We start from the raw sequence: 19,506 nt of genomic DNA on the forward strand, positions 1-19,506 counted from the left end.
CATATGAAATAGAATCTTCTAGTTTTCATTTGCATTTTCTCTAATTGCTAGAGAAAGTAAACCATTTGTGTTCTTCAGTACCTTGCCCTCTGTACTGGCTAGTTTTGTGAGTCAACTTGACACAAGCTGGAGTTGTCACAGAGAACAGAGCCTCCCTTGAGGAAATGCCTCCATGAGATCCAGCTGTAAGGCATTTTCTCAATTAGTGATCAAGAAGGGAGGGCCCATTGTGGGTGGTACCATCTCTGGGCCAGTAGTCCTGGGTTCTATAAGAAAGCAAGCTGAGCAAGCCAGAGGAAGCAAGCCAGTAAGCAGCACCCCTCTATGGCCTCTGCATTAGCTCCTGCTTCCTAACCTGCTTGAGTTCCAGTCCTGACTTCGTCGGTGATGAATGGCAATGTAGAAGGTATAAGCTGAATAAATCCTTTCCTCCCCAACTGGTTTCTTGGTCATGATGTTGTGCAGGAATAGAAACCCTGACTTAGACACCCTCCATGGATGCAAACATCTTCCAGGATGGAGTTTGCCTCCTTCTCCATCTCAGCAGGCAGGTTCTCCCATATCTGATAAGGATTCTCTGGTGTAACCCCACAGTAATCAATGCTTCCCACCATCTGCCACAACCATTTCCAAGATGAATTTTGAAAAAAAAAATATACATTTTAATGAAAATTGTCCCCTTCATGCTTTGTGCTTTTGTGCCTTCTGAAATCCTTGCTTACGAGAAACAGAATGGTCAGGCACATGTATAAATGCCCAACTTTAGAAGAAAAAAAAAATCAAATGTCTTCTAGCAAGGCAATGTCTCCAAGGCACTGCACATCCAAACACCACCAACTTGGTGTTTTCAAACTTTTACATTTTCTCCACTTGAGTGATTAAGAATGGAATATCATTTGGGGCCTTAATTTTCATTTACCAGACCATGTATGCTATGAATTGCTTCTTTGTGTGTTCATTTGATGTCTTTTTGCAAAATGTTGACTTGTATATTTTACCCATCTTAATTTGGGTACGAATTTCTTTTGGATTATCAGTTTTTTCACAACTTGTAACTACTCATCTCTAAACTGTGTGGGTTACAGAGAGTCCATCACTGATATGTAGAATATAATTATTGACTTTTGTGTACTGTCCTCTGTTTCAAAAGTGCCTTTTCGCTTTCCTTAAGGCACCTACCCAACGAACAAAAGTTCTCAATTTTTAGTAAAATGTAGTTTACTGGCCTTTTAAATAACCAGAAATCTTTGTTAACCTTCCTCATGTCTTTAAAGAAATCTTTTCTTAGCCTTAGAAATAGTCAAGACAAACTCTATGCAGAATAAGAAACTGCATGAGAAACAGTTCAACACCCAAACGCCAATTGCTGGAAAATTATATCAACCGGCTATGGCGCATTCAGTGTGAAAAAAAATCACAAAATGGCCACACCAATAACCACAGTAGGACACAATGATGTAGAAGAGTCTAAGGATGTCATCTAAAGTAACTCCTAGGAAAGTTAACACAGGTCTAAGTAAAGGTCTTGGTAAAGTTAAAAAAAATAAACAAATCAGTGAAAAAGCATACTGCTTACTGAAAAGCTAAGCAGAAAGAAACAACCTAAAATGAGAACTAACAAGCGAGTGTATGATTGTGATTCAGAGGGACGCTTTCCACAGACTGCCGAAGCGAAGGGCAGGATGACCGAGGAAGGGTGATCTCAGACACAGGCCACTGCCTCAAGGGTTTGATGTTTGCTTTGGGCAGAGGGTTCGTCCATGCATGTTGCCTTTTTAAACAAGGAACTTAAACAACAAATACAAGAAATTCAGGGAAAAAATGAAATTAAGAATTATAATTAATGAAATTACATCTTCCCTAAAGTATTGTGTTTTCGGTAGAATTCTACACTGAGAACGTGGTGAAATCCTCCTCTAAGACTTCACCTAGACTTTTTCAAGCTTTTCATTTTGGTTTTAGGCATTTAATGCACCTGGATCTGCACGTGTGGAAGCCAGCAATCTGATTGTTTTCTACTAGGGGTTATTATTTATTCCTATGTCATCAGCGTGTCTGCCCGGAGGTTGGTCTAAATGTGCCTGGATTCTCTGAATTGTGTGCTATTCATCTATCTGTCCAACGTCATGAAAAAATAGCTCACCAAGTTGTGGTGCCTGGCAGAGGGAATCCCCACCCTCTTCTGCTTTGAGATGCCTTGGGTACTCACAGTCAAATTCCACAAATACCTTGTTGAGATTTTCATTACAGTTATATCGGTTTTATACTGCTAATTTTAGAAGAGCTGGCATCTTTCTGATATTGACTCAACAAGTGCTAGAACATGGTCTACATCTCTGTTCCGTGGTATTTTCTTTAAGGATAGCAAGATTCTTTCCTAGAACTCAGACAAATTTTTCAATAGATTTATTCCTAAGAACATTAACATTTTGCTGCTATTGTATGAAGTATATTTATGCCTTGTTGCAAATACATAAAATGTAACTGGGTTCTGCATATTGTTCTTTAGCATTGTTATTTAACTTTTATTTTATTTTATTTTATTTTATAGGGTGGTGTGTGTGTGTGTGTGTGTGTGCATGCCTCAGAGTGCGTGGGAAGATAGAGGACAACTTTTGAGAGTCGGTTTTCTCAAACCCTCAGTCTTTGTGGCAGGAGATTTTCACGGACGCATCTCTCTTGCCTTATAATGAATTAGAGTCAACAAACGAATAAACTTTTCTACTAATTCTAATCACTGTCTTTGTGTCTCTTGGGGGGTTGGGTTGGTTTTGTTTTCATTTGGGTTGTGTGCTTGCCTATTTTGTTTTGTTTTGTTTTTGTTTGAGACATGGTCCTCACTGTGTAGCTCTGGCTAGTCTGAAACTCATTATGTATACCAGGCTGGCTGCAAAATTGTAGAGGATTTTCTTTCTCCTGTGTTGGCAAAAAAGGCATGAACCTGGCCTCTACCTACCCTCTCTTGATTTTCCTATCATGTACAATCAAAATTGCCTATGAAAATGGCAGTTTTGTTTCTTTTCCATATTCCGTGTCTCTCCTGCTTTGCAATCTTCAATCAGGTTGTATTCACGCAGACTCCTGATATCACGCTGAAAGGAAAAGTTCAGAACTAGCATCCCTGGCTCCTTAACCTTAAATGTTTCTCCCCATTAATTATAAGGGTTTTATAGGGCTTGACATGTGCACTTGGTCGCTAAGTGTATACAAGTAAAGAAGGTTGCATTTCCATATATCCAAATTCAACAACATCCAGGATGTAAGAACAGTACCCCAATGTCCCCAAAAAGCCTCTAGTTCCAATGACAAATTGTGTGCTTCTTCAAATAGAGGGGTGGCATTTGCCAGTAATTCTAAGGAGACAATTTGATGACTTAAATGTAAGATAAATAAAGAGAACAGTGCTGGTTTCTGTCTACCCAGAGATTCCAGAACGTTCTCTGCCTAGCTGGGACACTTCCAGCCACAAGTAACAAAACAATGACTACTTGTACCGTCTGTCTACAGTGCTAGAGGAGAAATGCTTCAGAGACAGCCCAGTCTGGTCCGATTTGCCCTAAGAGAAGCAAGAAACAAACACAAAATAGAGTAATTATCTCATCAAAATCCAGCACAATTGGCAATCTGAGAATGAAAGCTCCAACAACCTAGACTGTCACATGCTGTATCTTGTCACTTACATCCCCAATATAAACGAAAAGCTGTGAAAACCAGGGGCGAGATAGAAGGGCAATGGATCCATTCTGGCGCTGGGCGTGAGTCCCTTATTGAAGACATAAATTATAGCGCTGTCACCATCAGTCGTCCTATTTGCAAATAAATGTTGTCATCTAATTGTACAAAACTTGGAAGATTGTTTAACAGATTTCTCTGAGGAAAGGCTCAGCAGCTGCTAGGATTGCCCAGGCACCTAGATTCTATCTGTCCCATCAGGCTGTCTCTCTGCCTGGGGCTCTTTTTGTTTGGCAAGACAGACATTCTTAACCCATCTTCTCAGCCTTTCTTGGTGATACACCTACAAAGGGCAGGTGAGTTTCTTGACTTATTCCATTAAAGGATCATTAAGAAGAAGAGATGGAGAGAGGCAGCTTTTGAAAAACAGCAGGAAAGGGGAGGGCATTCCTCTTTGTTACAGGGTGAGTAGCCAAGCCAGATGGCCAAGCCTGGGGCACGTACGTACACACACACACACACACACACACACACACACACACACACACACTCAGCAGGAGGAAATGTACTGAGAACCAAGCCTGAGATCCCTTGATGCCTGTAGTGTGGACTGTGTGTTTTGAACCTGTGGACACCCATTTGCCACCAACTACAGAGTTCTTGGCTCATTCTTCCAAATCCTTGACCTATACATTATCTTTTCCTTCATTCCAATCATCATCATCTCTATATTATCCCCACCTCCATCTTCATCTTCTTCATCATCTTCACCACCTATCCCTCTGACTCGGGCTCTGAATGTTTAACATTTAATCATTCTTTTCCCCTCATCCATGACATCAGCAAAGCAATACCACTTTTGAGAGTGTTCTACTCACTAGGCACTGAATCAGCCACATGATGTAAGGCTGTCTATTCATTTATATCTCTAGCCCAACTAGAGCCCCTGAAACCTTCCTTGGGGCCTTCTTGGAAAGGTCATAATTTACCTCTACTGTAAATTCCCTGTGGTAGTTAGCCTCAGTCTTCAATTTGACAAGATGTGGGAGCACAGAGGAGACCAGCCCCTGGGCATGCCTGTGGGAGATAATCTAGATTAGGCTAGCCTCTGGACATGCCTGAGTGTTAGCTGAAGTTCCATGCCCATGAACTGCCCAGGCCTCCGTGTATGTCCCTGTGATGTCATGCAGCTGACATCTCCTGGAATCCATCTTCTGTCCCTTCTAAGTAATTAGCCCCATCTCTTGAGGGTAAGCCACTGTCAGCAGCATCCCAAATTAAGGTACTCAGAGGCAAGAGACTGAAAAGAAAGCCTCTACAATCATTTTAGCTGCTTACCCCAACACCATTGCAGCCATCTTTTCCTTCTATCTTTATGCCTTCTCAGCTGCCTCTAACCTCTACTCCAAGGGATGGTGATTGTACTTCCTGGAACTATCAGGGCATTGCCCTGTTTCCGATGATATATTTTCATAGCTTTCTCAAACACACTGCCCTGGTGAGGAAGACATGGTTTCACAGTGGGAATTCAGGTAGTACAAGGATGTTGGAAGGGGTGAGGATGAGGGATCCATTTGGCAGTCCCTCCCTGGTCTCTTGCATCAAAGGAGCTCAGATTCAGAGCCTGAGAAACCCAAGCCAACAAGAGTCAATGACAACAAAAAGAAAAGATAATGACTTTTTACTGGGGGGAGGGGGAGGAAGAACCACAAAGGCAGACTCGACCTGCTTATCTTGCATTCTGGCAGAACTGCAGACCACCAACTCAGACACTTCAAAAAGACCCCTGGCTGCTTCCCCAGTCCCTCCCCGGGGGGTTCCCACGGAGAGACCATCCTAATACATCTCCTCATTTTCTCCTGCACTTTTGAAGTCAACGTGTGATCTGGTTAATTAGATGTTAGTGGGGGCCAGGGGGCACTGGAATCCAAACTCAATAAATTTCATTTCTGAAAGACAAAGAGGTCAAGCACATATTAAACTTGAACACACAGGGAGCTCAGCTGGGGCATTTATTCAGCCAGACGCCTTGCCTTGCAGGTTAGACACAGAAAATGCCAGGCAGCTTTCGGATGCTGGCTGGGTGCAAAGACGGTTCCTGGAAGGATGCCCATCTTGAGTTGTGGGAGAAGAGGGGGTGAGGCAAGCCATTGAAATGTTTGCAACATAAATAGCTTGGTCCCCACAGTCAGAAATTTGAAATTTCTGCCAATATCCGACTCCTTTCATGAGACTAGCCGGGTAAACAGACTGGCTCTTCATTTCACCTCCTGCTGGAATCAAATCCAGCAATTCGACTCTCTCTGGGGGAGCTGGCAATGGCAAGGGCCTCCTGCAAGCCCCTTGGAGCTGCTGGACAGAGTTACTTCTCACCTCTATTCTCCCTAACCTTATCACAGAGCCACAGCCCCAGGCTGGCAACTTCTTTCACCCTTCCTTTTAACCTCCCTATTTCTTTGACCTTAGCCTTGAAGAGTATGCACACATCACACCACCCCAGCTTCAGGTTATTGACTCCATAGTTTTAAGAAAACCAAATACACCAGATAGACACGTTATAAGAGACAATGGGGGAGTTGAATGAGAATGCCCCCATGGGCTCATATCGTCTGCAGTTGGCAGAACTCTTTGGGAAGGATTAGGAGGTATGAACTTGTTCAAGGAGATGTGTCACCGGAGACTGGCTTTGAGATTCTGAAAGTTCATGCCACCATGCCATTCCAAGATGATTTCCTTGCCTCCTACTTGAGGATAAGATATAGTCTTCCAGCACTGCTCCAGCACCATGTAGCCTGCTGGCACTCTTGATGACCATGAACTCCAACTCTCTGGAGCCAGAAGCCTTAATAAACATTTTCTTTTACAATTTGCCTTGGTTATACCTTCTTATCACAGCAATGGAAAAGAAAAGAAGACAGAGACCTTGTCAGCTAGAGCTAAGCCTCACGTAGGTATGGAACCCAATAGTCTAAGGTTAAAGTTTGGTGGCTTTACATCTCAGCCTCTGGGTCCTTTAAAAAGGACTTTCTGGTTTCAGCAGCTGAGTAAACACAGCCTATTTAATGTTTCCTATGAATTCACCTAATGTTTGGTCAACCTCAAGACATGGGTAGCTTTTTTTTTTTTGTCAAGTCCCTATCCAAATACATCATCATAGTTGTCGTCATCATCATCAAAACAAAAACTCAGGGCTCAAAGCTGAGTTTGATTGTTGCTGCTCGCTGGTATTTTGTTTTATATGGAGATGGGGGGTAGGGGGTAGTGCAGGGTGTGTTTGTGTAGAGTCCAAAAGTTGGCCTGGGGTATCATTCCTCAGGAGCTGTCCATCTTGGGGCCTGGGGTTCACTGTCTAGGCTAGACAAACTACCCAGCCAGCACCAAAGAATCTTCCTGTCTCTGCCTACCCAGTGCTTGGACTATAACCACCCTCTACTAGCCTGACATTCAGTGTAATTTCGGGTGTCAACTCAAGTCCTCACACTTCACTGGCTGAGTCATCTCCCCCAGACCTCCCAGGGGTTTTGTTGGTTGGTTCCTTGGTTGGTCAGGTTTTGCCTTTGACTTTGAGACAAAGTCTTGCATTGCAGATGGAAGTTGGCTAGAGCTCCTTTTATAGTCCTGACAGGCTCTGAACTTAAAATCCTCCTGCCTCAGCCTCCTAAGGGCTGGGATTATAGAAGAGTGCCCCATGCCTAGATTTCACTGCTAAGTTCTTAAGACTGTGTTTTGACACATCCTTCCAGCTTTACTGTGCTCTGCTTATTTCCTGAAATGTGTTTTGATTGGGAAGCGAAAGGCTCGGTGTGTGAAGTGTCCCTCATTGAGGAAGCTTCTGATTTAGAATGTGAATTACATTCACAAGCCACCGTTGAGAGCACATCCCTTTTCCAGACCACCTAGCTCTCTCACTTGTGATTTGAGCACGGGGCAATTTGAGCACTGCTTCATCCTAAGAAACACACCAAGACACAGCAGAAATCTCTCCAAGCATGGAGAATGTCATGTAGAGACACTGCCATTTGGATGTCCCTAAAACCCTTGGTTTAAGATTTCTTGTCTGGCAAAAAAAAAAAGAAAAAAAAAATTCAACTGCATGTCGAGTGGGGTGGGTGTAGCACCATCTTTAATCTCAGTTCTCCTTTCTATTTCTGCAGCATGAAGTCACTGGGCTGTAATTGTTTGCCTCCCTGCACAGTGCTGGAGTTCCCGAATCAAGCCTGTATTGAGGCAGGTTTTTTTTTAATTCTAACTCTACCAAGAGTGGGTGGAAAGAGTTCTGCTGAACTCACAAAGCTGTTTCTAAAGCCTGCATTTCATCACCATCTTTACATATCAGAGACTCAACTCAACATGGGTTCTCTCTAAAAGCTGCTTCTACTCTGACTGCCCAAAAAAATCTAAATTGGGAATTCGAGGGAACGATTCCCAGCGTTCAAAGTGGTTATTCCCATCTGCCTAGATTTTAATTCCCCAAAATAGCCTACCAGGAGCCTCAGAGGTGTGGTTGAGGAGAAAAAAAGATGATCAGTCACCAAGAGGAATTCTTCTTTTCCACAGTGAGCAGACCTGGCCCCCTACAGGAGGAGAAGCCACCAGCTTCCACAGTATCAAACCTCGAGTGGCAAGAGAGATTCTCAAAGAGCTTCACCACAATGAGATATCACTTCATCCTGGAAGACTGGCAGTTATCAAGAGAAAGGAGAGCCCTGGCCCGCTGAAGGCAGAACTGCACATTAATGGAGACCTTACAGAAAATGATGTAGGTATTCCTCCAGGGAAAAAAAAAAGAAACACAACTACTGTGCAAAACAGCAACCTGCTTTCTGGGTGTACACATGAAAGTCACCAGATCAGTTAGCAGAAGAGATCAATCTGTATCCTCAGTCAGTCATCACAGCTGTTAAGATACAGGCTCAAACTAATTGTCCATCAACAGAGGAAGAGAGAGGGAAAAATATGGTACATGTGTGCTGTGAAATACTATTCTGCCTTTCTAAAGAAGGACACGGAGTCCCTTCCGATTGGCGCCAGCACTAGGTCACCTTGGGTGCAGAGTTGGTGAACATCCCCAAGGTCCCCTAGAGGACTCTCCACTCGATCTTTGGACCACGGAGATTACCAGATGGTGAAAGGCAAATGTAAGAATCTTACTAACAGAAACCAAGACCACTCACCATCATCAGAACGCAGCACTCCCACCTCGCACAGTCCTAGGCACCCCAACACACCCGAAAATCTAGACCCAGATTTAAAAGCATACCTCATGATGATGGTAGAGGACATAAGAAGGACTTTAATAACTCACTTAAAGAAATACAGGAGAACACTGTTAAAGAGTTACAAGTCCTTAAGAAAAACATGAAAACACAACCAAACAGGTGATGGAAATGAACAAAACAATACTAGACCTAAAAAGGGAAGTAGACACAATAAAGAAAACCCAAAGTGAGGCAACACTGGAGATAGAAATCCTAGGAAAGAAATCTGGAACCATAGATCCAAGCATCAACAACAGAATACAAGAGATGGAAGAGAGAATCTCAAGTGCACATTTCATACAGAACATGGGAACAACAATCAAAGAAAATGCAAACTGCAAAAAGATCCTACATCAAAACATCCAGGAAATCCAGGACACAATGAAAAGACCAAACCTATGGATAATAGGAGTAAATGAGAATGAAGATTTTCAACTTAAAGGGCCAACAAATATCTTCAACAAAATTATAGAAGAAAACTTCCCAAACCTAAAGAAAGAGATTCTCATGAACATACAAGAAGCCTACAGAACTCCAAATAGACTGGACCAGAAAAGAAATTCCTCCCAACACATAATAATCAGAAAAACAAATGCACTAAATAAGGAGAGAATATTAAAAGCAGTAAGGGAAACGGATCAAGTAACATATAAAGGCAGGCCTATCAAAATTACACCAGATTTTTTACCTGAGACTATGAAAGCCAGAAGATCCTGGACAGATGTTATACAGACACTAAGAGAACACAAATACCAGCCCAGGCTACTATACCCAGCCAAACTTTCAATTACCATAGATGGAGAAACCAAAGTATTCCACAACAAAACCAAATTCACACATTATCTTTCAACAAATCCAGCCCTTCAAAGGATAATAATAGAAAAAAAACAAAAACAAAAACAAAAAAAAAAAAAAAACAAGGACAGAAACCATGCCCTAGAAAAAGCAAGAAAGTAATTCTTCAACAAACCTAAAAGGAGACAGCCACAAGAACAGAATGCCAACTCTAACAACAAAAATAATAGGAAGCAACAATTACTTTTCCTTAATATCTCTTAATATCAATGGACTCAATTCCCCAATAAAAAGACATAGACTAACAGACTGGCTAAACAAACAGGACCAAACATTTTGCTGCTTGTAGGAAACCCATCTCAGGGAAAAAGACAGACACTACCTCAGAATGAAAGGCTGGAAAACAATTTTCTAAGCAAATGGTCTGAAGAAACAAGCTGGAGTAGCCATTCTAATATTGAATAAAATCAACATCCAACCCAAAGTTATCAAAAAAGACAAGGAGGGACACTTCATACACATCAAAGGTAAAATCCTCCAAGAGGAACTCTCAATTCTGAATATCTATGCTCCAAATGCAAGGGCAGACACATTCATTAAAGAAACTTTAGTAAAGCTCAAAGCACACATTGCACCTCACACATTGAAGTGGGAGACTTCAACACACCACTTTCATCAATGGACAAATCATGGAAACAGAAACTAAACAGGGACACAGTGAAACTAACAGAAGTTATGAAACAAATGTATCTAACAGATAACTACAAAACATTTTATCCTAAAACAAAGGGATATAACTTCTTCTCAGCACCTCATGGTACCTTCTCCAAAATTGACCATATAATAGGTCACAAAACAAGCCTCAACTGATACAAAAATGTCGTGTCTCACTTGACCAGCAAGAAAGACGCAACCACCGGTTCTTCTTTAAGCAGTTTACTCAGGCAGCTACTTACTTAAAATCCCCCAGCCTCTCTAGGTACAAGTGTTTTTCTCCACTCCAGCCACAACCATGCCCCCACCAATCACCACAGGTCACATCACCTCACCAGGCAAGCTTGCTCAGCCAATCAGGGATTAAGGGCAGGCCATCCACCAAACATGGGCTTGTTTACTACCTGGAGCAGACTTCCATCCTGCTGACCAGGAAGTCCGGAATGGCTCCCTACACAAAAATATTGAAACTGTCCCATGCAACCTATCAGATCACCATGGACTAAAGCTGATCTTCAATAACATCATAAATAATAGAAAGCCAACATTCACGTGGAAACTGAACAACACTCTTCTCAATGATACTTTGGTCAAGGAAGGAATAAAGAAAGAAATTAAAGACTTTGTAGAGTTTAATGAAAATGAAGATATAAAATACCCAAATTTACGAGACACAATGAAAGGATTTTTAAGAGGAAAACTCATAGCTCTGAGTGCCTCCAAAAAGAAACTAGAGAGAGCACACACTAGCAGCTTGACAACACACCTAAAAGCTCTAGAACAAAAGGAAGCAAATCACCCAAGAGGAGTAGAAGGCAGGAAATAATCAAAGTCAGGGGCAAAGTCAACCAAGTGGAAACAAGAAGAACTATTCAAAGAATCAACCAAACGAGGAGCTGGTTCTTTGAGAAAAATCAACAAGATAGATAAACCCTTAGCCAGACTCACTAGAGGGCACAGGGACAGCATCCTAATTAACAAAATAAGAAATGAAAAGGGAGACATAAGAACAGATCCTGAAGAAACCCAAAACACCCTCAGATCCTTCTACAAAAGGCTATACTCAACAAAACTGGAAAACCTGGATGAAATGGAGATATTTCTAGATAGATTCCAGGTACCAAAGTTAGATCAGGATCATGTTAATGATCTAAACAGTACTATATCCCCTAAAGAAATAGAAGCAGTCATTAATAGTCTCCCAACCAAAAAAAGCCCAGGACCAGATGGGTATAGTGCAGAGTTCTATCAGACCTTCAAAGAAGATCTAATTCCAGTTCTTCACAAACTATTCCACAAAATAGAAGCAGAAGGTACTCTACCCAATTCATTCTATGAAGCCACAATTACTCTGATACCTAAACCACAGAAAGACCCAAAAAAAGATAGAGAACTTCAGACCAGTTTCCCTAATGAATATTGACGCAAAAATCCTCAATAAAATTCTCGCAAACCAAATCCAAGTACACATCAAAACAATCATTCATCCTGACCAAGTCGGTTTACTTCCAGGGATGCAGGGTTGGTTCAATATATGGAAATCCATCAATGCAATCCACTATATAAACAAACTCAAAGAAAAAAATCACATGATCATCTCCTTAGATGCTGAGAAAGCATTTGACAAAATCCAACACCCATTCATGATAAAAGTCTTGGAAAGATCAGGAATTCAAGGCCCATACCTAACCATGATAAAAGCAATCTACAGCAAACCAGTAGCCAACATCAAAGTAAATGGTGAGAAGCTGGAAGCAATCCCACTAAAATCAGGGACTAGACAAGGCTGTCCACTTTCTCCCTACCTATTCAACATTGTACTTGAAGTCCTAGCCAGAGCAATTCAACAAAAAAAGGAGATTAAGGGGATACAAATTGGAAAGGAAGAAGTCAAAATATCACTTTTTGCAGATGATATGATAGTATATATAAGTGACCCTAAAAATTCCACCAGCGAACTCCTAAGCCTGATAAACAGCTTCAGTGAAGTAGCTGGATATAAAATTAACACAAACAAGTCAATGGCCTTTCTCTACACAAAGGTTAAACAGGCTGAGAGAGAAATTAGGGAAACAACACCCATCTCAATAGTCACAAATAATATAAAACCCTTGGAGTGACTCTAACTAAGGAAGTGAAAGATCTGTATGATAAAAACTTCAAGTCTCTGAAGAAAGAAATTAAAGAAGATCTCAGAAGATGGAAAGATCTCCCATGCTCATGGATTGGCAGGATCAATATAGTAAAAATGGCTATCTTGCCAAAAGCAATCTACAGATTCAATGTAATCCCCATCAAAATTCCAACTCAATTCTTCAACGAATTAGAAAGGGCAATCTGCAAATTTATCTGAAATAACAAAAAACCTAGGATAGCAAAAACTCTTCTCAAGGATAAAAGTACCTCTGGTGGAATCACCATGCCTGACCTAAAGATTTACTACAGAGCAATTGTGATGAAAACTGCATGGTTCTGGTATGGTGACAGACAAGTAGACCAATGGAATAGAATTGAAGACCCAGAAATGAACCCACACACCTATGGTCACTTGATCTTTGACAAGGGAGCTAAAACCATCCAGTGGAAAAAAGACAGCATTTTCAACAAATGGTGCTGGCACAACTGGTTGTTACCGTGTAGAAGAATGTGAATCGATCCATTCCTATCTCCTTGTACTAAGGTCAAATCTAAGTGGATCAAAGAACTTCACATAAAACCAGAAACAGTGAAACTTATAGAGGAGAAAGTGGGGAAAAGCCTCGAAGATATGAGCACAGGGGGAAAATTCCTGAATAGAACAGCAATGGCTTGTCCTGTAAGATCAAGAATCGACAAATGGGACCTCATAAAATTGCAAAGCTTCTGTAAGGCAAAAGACACCAACAATAAGACAAAAGGCCACCAACAGATTGGGAAAGGATATTTACCAGTCCTAAATCAGATAGGGGACTAATATCCAATATATATAAAGAACTCAAGAAGGTGGACTCCAGAAAATCAAATAACCCCATTAAAAAATGGGGCTCAGAGCTAAATAAAGAATTCTCACCTGAGGAATACCGAATGGCTGAGAAGCACCTGAAAAAATGTTCAGCATCCTTAATCATCAGGGAAATGCAAATCAAAGCAACCCTGAGATTCCACCTCACACCAGCCAGAATGGCTAAGATAAAAAATTCAGGTGACAGTAGATGCTGGCAAGGATGTGGAGAAAGAGGAACACTCCTCCATTGTTCGTGGAATTGCAAGCTTATACAACCACTCTGGAAATCAGTCTGGCTGTTCCACAGAAAACTGGACATAGTACTACAGGTAGATCCAGCAATACCTCTCCTGGGCATAGACCCAGAAGATGTTCCAACAGGTAAGAAGGACACATGTTCCACTATGTTCATAGCGGCCTTATTTATAATAGCCAGAAGCTGGAAAGAACCCAGATGCCCCTCAACAGAGGAATGGATACAGAAAATGTGGTACATTTACAGAATGGAGTACTACTCAGCCATTAAAAACAATGAATTTATGAAATTCCTAGGCAAATGGATGGACCTGGAGGGCATCATCCTGAGTGAGGTAACTCAATCACAAAAGAACTCACATGATATGTACTCACTGATAAGTGGATATTAGTGCAGAAACTTAGAATACCCAAGATACAAGATACAATTTGCAAAACACATGAAACTCAAGAAGAAGGAAGACCAAAGTGTGGACACTTTGCCCCTTCTTAGAAATGGGAACAAAACACCCATGGAAGGAGTTACAGAGACAAAGATTGGCTCAGAGACAAAAGCATGGACCATCTAGAAATTGCCATACCCGGGGATCCATCCCATAATAAGCCTCCAAACGCTGACATCATTGCATACACTAGCAAGATTTTGCTGAAAGGACCCTGATATAGTTGTCTCTTGTGAGGCTATGCTGGGGCCTAGCAAACACAGAAGTGGATGCTCACAGTCAGCTATTGGATGGATCACAGGGCCCCCAATGGAGGAGCTAGAGAAAGTACCCAAGGAGAAGAAGGGGTCTGCAGCCTTATAGGTGGAACAACAATATGAACTAACCAGTCCCTCCCGGAGCTGATGTCTCTACCTGCATATGTGTCAGAAGATGGCCTAGTCAGCCAGCATTGGAAAGAGAGACCCATTGGTCTTGCAAACTTTATATGCCTCAGTACAGGGGAACGCCAGGGCCAAGAAGTGGGAGTGGGTAGGTAGGGGTGTGTGGGGGGGGGGTATGGGGGACTTTTGGGATAGCATTGGGAATGTAAATGAAGAAAATACATAATTAAAAAAGGAGAAAAAATAAAGGACATGGGGTGGAGGAGTGGTCAGTAACAGAAGTGCTTACTCAGCATCAGGGGACCCCCGAGTTAAATCCACAGTGCAAGGGGTACCCTTCCCTGCCAACGCTGCTGAATGTAGCATCACCATGGAAACACCTCTAGGTGCACTTCTTAAAAAAATAATACCCTTTTTAGAGTATTTTCGGAAAGTTAAAAGGAGGCATAATTTTATGGGCTGGGTCTTGGACTGAATATTAAAAAAAAAAAAAAAGGTACAGGGGCTGCCACACTGAGCTCACTGTTGCAGGTGCATCATGTTCCTGCCATCAGGTTTTCCCCATCCTCTGCCCACCATGCTGAGCTGCACCCTCGAACCAAGAGGCGACATAAACTCTTCATTTTCAAGTTGTTTTTCTTGACATTTTTTTGTAAGCAATGAGAAAAATAACTGATATACTCTATATTAAAAAAAAAAAAATCCTCTGAAGAGAAGCCACGTGGGCAAACGGGAGTTATTGTTGGGCTTCATTTGTAGCTCAGGACATGGATACACTTGAAGGATATCAAGTTAAAAAAAAAGTCAGATACAAAAAATACAATAATTATCACATAATTTTAATCACATGTGAAAAAGATTTTTAGGGTTGCTCTTCATATTTTTACCTGTGAAGTTTGCCATGTTAGTGCAGTACCTGTAGTAGCCAGAAGAGGGCGATATATCCTCCTCTGGAGCTGTGGTACAGGCAGTTTACAAAGACCTAACTTAGATGCTGGAACCAAACTCTGGTCCCCTGAAAGAGCAGCAAGCACTCTTAACCTCTGAGCGATCTCTCTCCTGCCCCTATACATGAAAAAATTTTAAGCCAGTATTTCAGAAACAGAAAGGCGGGCTACGGATGTAGCTCGGTTGGTGGAGTGCTTGCCTGACAAGAGAAGAAGAGGCAGAGTTAGGAGGACAGAAAGGTCAAGGACATCCTGAGCTACATAGACCATTGAAGGCCAGCCTGGGCTACATGGTGAGTCTTTCTCAAAGAGGAGGTGAGAAGAGGAGAGGTGAGGATGGGAGTTGGAGACAAGGAGGAAAGAAGAAACAGAAGGTAGAGGCTGGGGGTGAGAGAGATTGGTTTGATGTGGGTCAAGGGATAAAACAGAATTCCAGTTAGACATGAATGATAAGCTCAAGAGATCTATTGCACATCAAAGTGCCTATAATTATTAATAATGTTTATTTTAAATTTGATAAAAGCAAATTTTAAGTGTTCTTACTACTAAAACAAGAGTAAGTCCGTAAGCTAATGCCTGCCCGATAGCGTGGGTTAGACATTTCACAATGCATCTGTGTAGCCACGTGTCAGGTTCTACACCACGAGTATACACTATCTTCACCTGTCTGCTAAAAATAAATTGGTAAATAAATAACAATCTCCTCCATGATACAATCCCAAGAACTCTTTCAGCAGACACCCCAATGGATCTGACCGTCTTTCCCAGCATAGCCAGGGCGTGCCCGCCAGCCCACCCACATGCACTGAGATGTCTCTGGGTAATTTCATCACTCAGGAGGGAGAGGCAAACTAAACAAAAGAGGAGCCTGGGATCATTTGGGAGGGGCAGGGTTTGGGAGAGGTCTGTTTCACCTGTATTGAGCACCTACCCAGAGCATGTGTGTGGCTCTCCTAGCAGAGCTCAAGTATTAAGAACAAGTCAAGCCACAAGACAGTTCCCATTCTCCTGGGAAACCCAATTGTATCACGAAGACCTGGGTTTTCACGTGGGCTGGACGCAGCAGGCCTGGAGCCTTCCTTCTTCCACAGTCTGATGTTAGCTCTCTAAATCCCCCATGGCTGGCAGAAAGCTAAGCGGAGAGACTAAAGGGCAACACACTCTGCCCTGCTCATCTCTCGTATCAGTGACCCCTGCAGAATGCCCTTGACTAGATGACGTTTTAAGAATTCTCTTTGGACTAAAACTAGGGGTGGAGCCGAGGGGAGAGTTCGGTGATCGATTGCTTAAGTGGGCTTGGGCTTGCCCTTCATCACTGGCAAAAACAAAACAAAAAACAAACAAACAAAGCACCTCCCAAAAGCAAATTTCCCTGATACTTGTTTGTTGTTGTTGTTGTTTTGGTTCAGTTTGGGGTTTTGGGTGGTTATTTTTCTATTGTTGTTGTTGTTGGTTTGCTTTGGATTGGTTTTTGATGTTTTGTTTTGTTTTTATTATAAAATGTGGTTGATACACACAACAGAGCATCATTCAGCCAGTTAAAAACTAAACCCTGTCACTCGAGCCTGGAGGACATCCTGATGAGTGGCCCAAGCCATGCACAGAAACACAAGGCAGCTGTGTATGGGTTCACTTGCAGTGCACGGGCTCACTTGCTGTGCACGGGCTCACTTGCAGTGCACGGGCTCACTTGCTGTGCACGGGCTCACTTGCAGTGCACAGGCTCACTTGCTGTGCACGGGCTCACTTGCTGTGCACGGGCTCACTTGCATGCTGTCTAAAGGTCTTGTAAAGTGGGAAACAATCATGGTCACCAGAGGCTCAAGAGGAAGTGTCGAGGAGGGTGAGTACTAAGTGTTGGTGGGGACAGTCACAACTAATGAGGACAGGTGTTCTGGTTTTCATTCCAGCCCACGATGAGGTCACCATGGTAGCGACGTTATGGTGGTATTTCAAAGCAGCCAGCAGAGAGAGTGTCTAATGCCTTAGCACACAAAAATGTAGCTGTGGGAGGTGAAGGATCTGCTAACTGCCTTGATTTGGTTATGCACATAAGTTCTATATGTATTTTTATGCAGCATATTCATGCCTAGAAACAGCCACAGTACTTACAAATATGTCTAGGCATTATCATCACTTAAGAACAAACAGAAACAACAAAATGTAATAAATAAAAATAAGAATCATAGCTGGTCAGTGGTGGCGCACACCTTTAATCCCAGCACTTGGGAGGCAGAGGCAGGTGAATTTCTGAGTTCAAGGCCAGCCTGGTTTACAAAGTGTGTTCCAGGACAGCCAGGGCTACACAGAGAAACCCTGTCTCGAAAACAAGCAAACAAACAAAAAATAAGAATCATGAGATTAGACTGTAAAGGTGTTTGGTGCCAAACTTGGGGATCAGAGTCCAATCCCCATATTCTACATGTTAGAGAAAATTTATTTCTGAGGGTTGAAGGTTGCCCTCTGCTCTTCTGACCTCTTTATACACACATAGCCACACACGCATGCAGAGACATTCAAGCCAGAGGCTAGAAATAACCCACATGTCTGTGTGTGTAATGGAAAGCTACTCAGGAATGGAGCTCGGACACACCCAACAATATGGATAAATCTCACAGATCTGTGATCAGCAGAAGACTGTAGAGCAAGAGCCACACTGTGATTCCACAGATAAGAAGTTCTAGAACATGACAATCAGACTTGCGTTGAAAGAAATGAGAATAGCCATTTTCTTTTCTTTTTTTTTTTTTTTTTTTCTATTAAAGGGGGTAACAAGGCTTGCCTGGAAGGGAACACGAGTCAGTCCTCCAGGATGACAGAAGTGACCTGTGTATTGATAGACATGTAGGTAACGGGGATGAAAACACTTATCAAAATTGATCAAACCGTGGAGCCATCACTCGACTGGGCCTGCCCGTTTTGTGCTGAGCATTCACCCGGGAAGTAATACTTCAGTTCTTGAGTTCCTTTTTTCTTAAAGTGTCAAAACTACCATGCCTTCCTCGCTGCGAACCAACACAGAAAAGCAATCACACTCCTCAAGCCCAACCTTTGCCTCTTATCCTCCTTACCTTCGCCAACAAAGGATCTCACCAGCCTGAAGTGTGTCTTCCCACAGTCCTCTCTGTCTGCTTCGCACACTCAGACAGCCACAGTTCTAACCGCCTCCTCTAGCATATCTACTGGAAATGGAACCCAGGACCTCGAATCTGCAAGGCAAGCACTCAGTTCCCGAGCTACCTTCTGGGTCCTGTTTTGGGGTTGGGTTGTCATCGATGGGAGCCTGATGTGCACAATTTGTTTCTATGATCTAGTCATACTCCAGGTCAGGAAATAAAGCAGTACAATATTTTCATCGACAAGACAAACTGCAAACTATGAGTTGACTTGTCTTCAACACACACACACACACACACACACACACACACACACATACACACACACACCAGTGATGGGCTGTCAGACTCTTCACAGTTGACTTTGGTTTGGGTTTTTGTTTTGTTTTGGTGTTAGTGTGTGTGTGTATATGGTGTGTGTGTGTGTGTGTGTGTGTGTGTGTGTGTGTGTGTGTGTGTGTGTGTAACTACCACCTGTCTACAGGTATAGAGGCCACAGGTCAACATCAGGTGTCCTTCTCTATTGCCCTCCCCCCCCCCCCCCAGTTTCTCACTGAATCTGCAGTTCATCATTTTCTCCAGGTTGGCTCCAAGGATCCACCTGTCCCACCCACCACCACCCCAACTCTAGAATTACAGATGCAAGTTGCCGATCACTCCAAACTCAGACTCTCACTATAAGCAGTTTACCTACACTGAGCTATGCTACACACACACACACACACACACACACACACACACACACACACACACACACACCTAATTTGTTGTTTGTTGAAACAAAGTCTTGCATATACCCCAGGCTGGCCTGGATTGCCACTGTAACTGTGGTCTTTCCTACCTGCACCCCCGTTCCCAAATAACGACTCTGAGACTTAATTGCTGATGAATAACCACCTGGGCCAAGAGCTTGAACTTGCTTCCCAACTAGCTTGTAACT

The sequence above is a fragment of the Mus musculus genome, chromosome 8, assembly GCF_000001635.26.
Source record: "Mus musculus strain C57BL/6J chromosome 8, GRCm38.p6 C57BL/6J".
Lineage (NCBI taxonomy): Eukaryota > Metazoa > Chordata > Mammalia > Rodentia > Muridae > Mus > Mus musculus.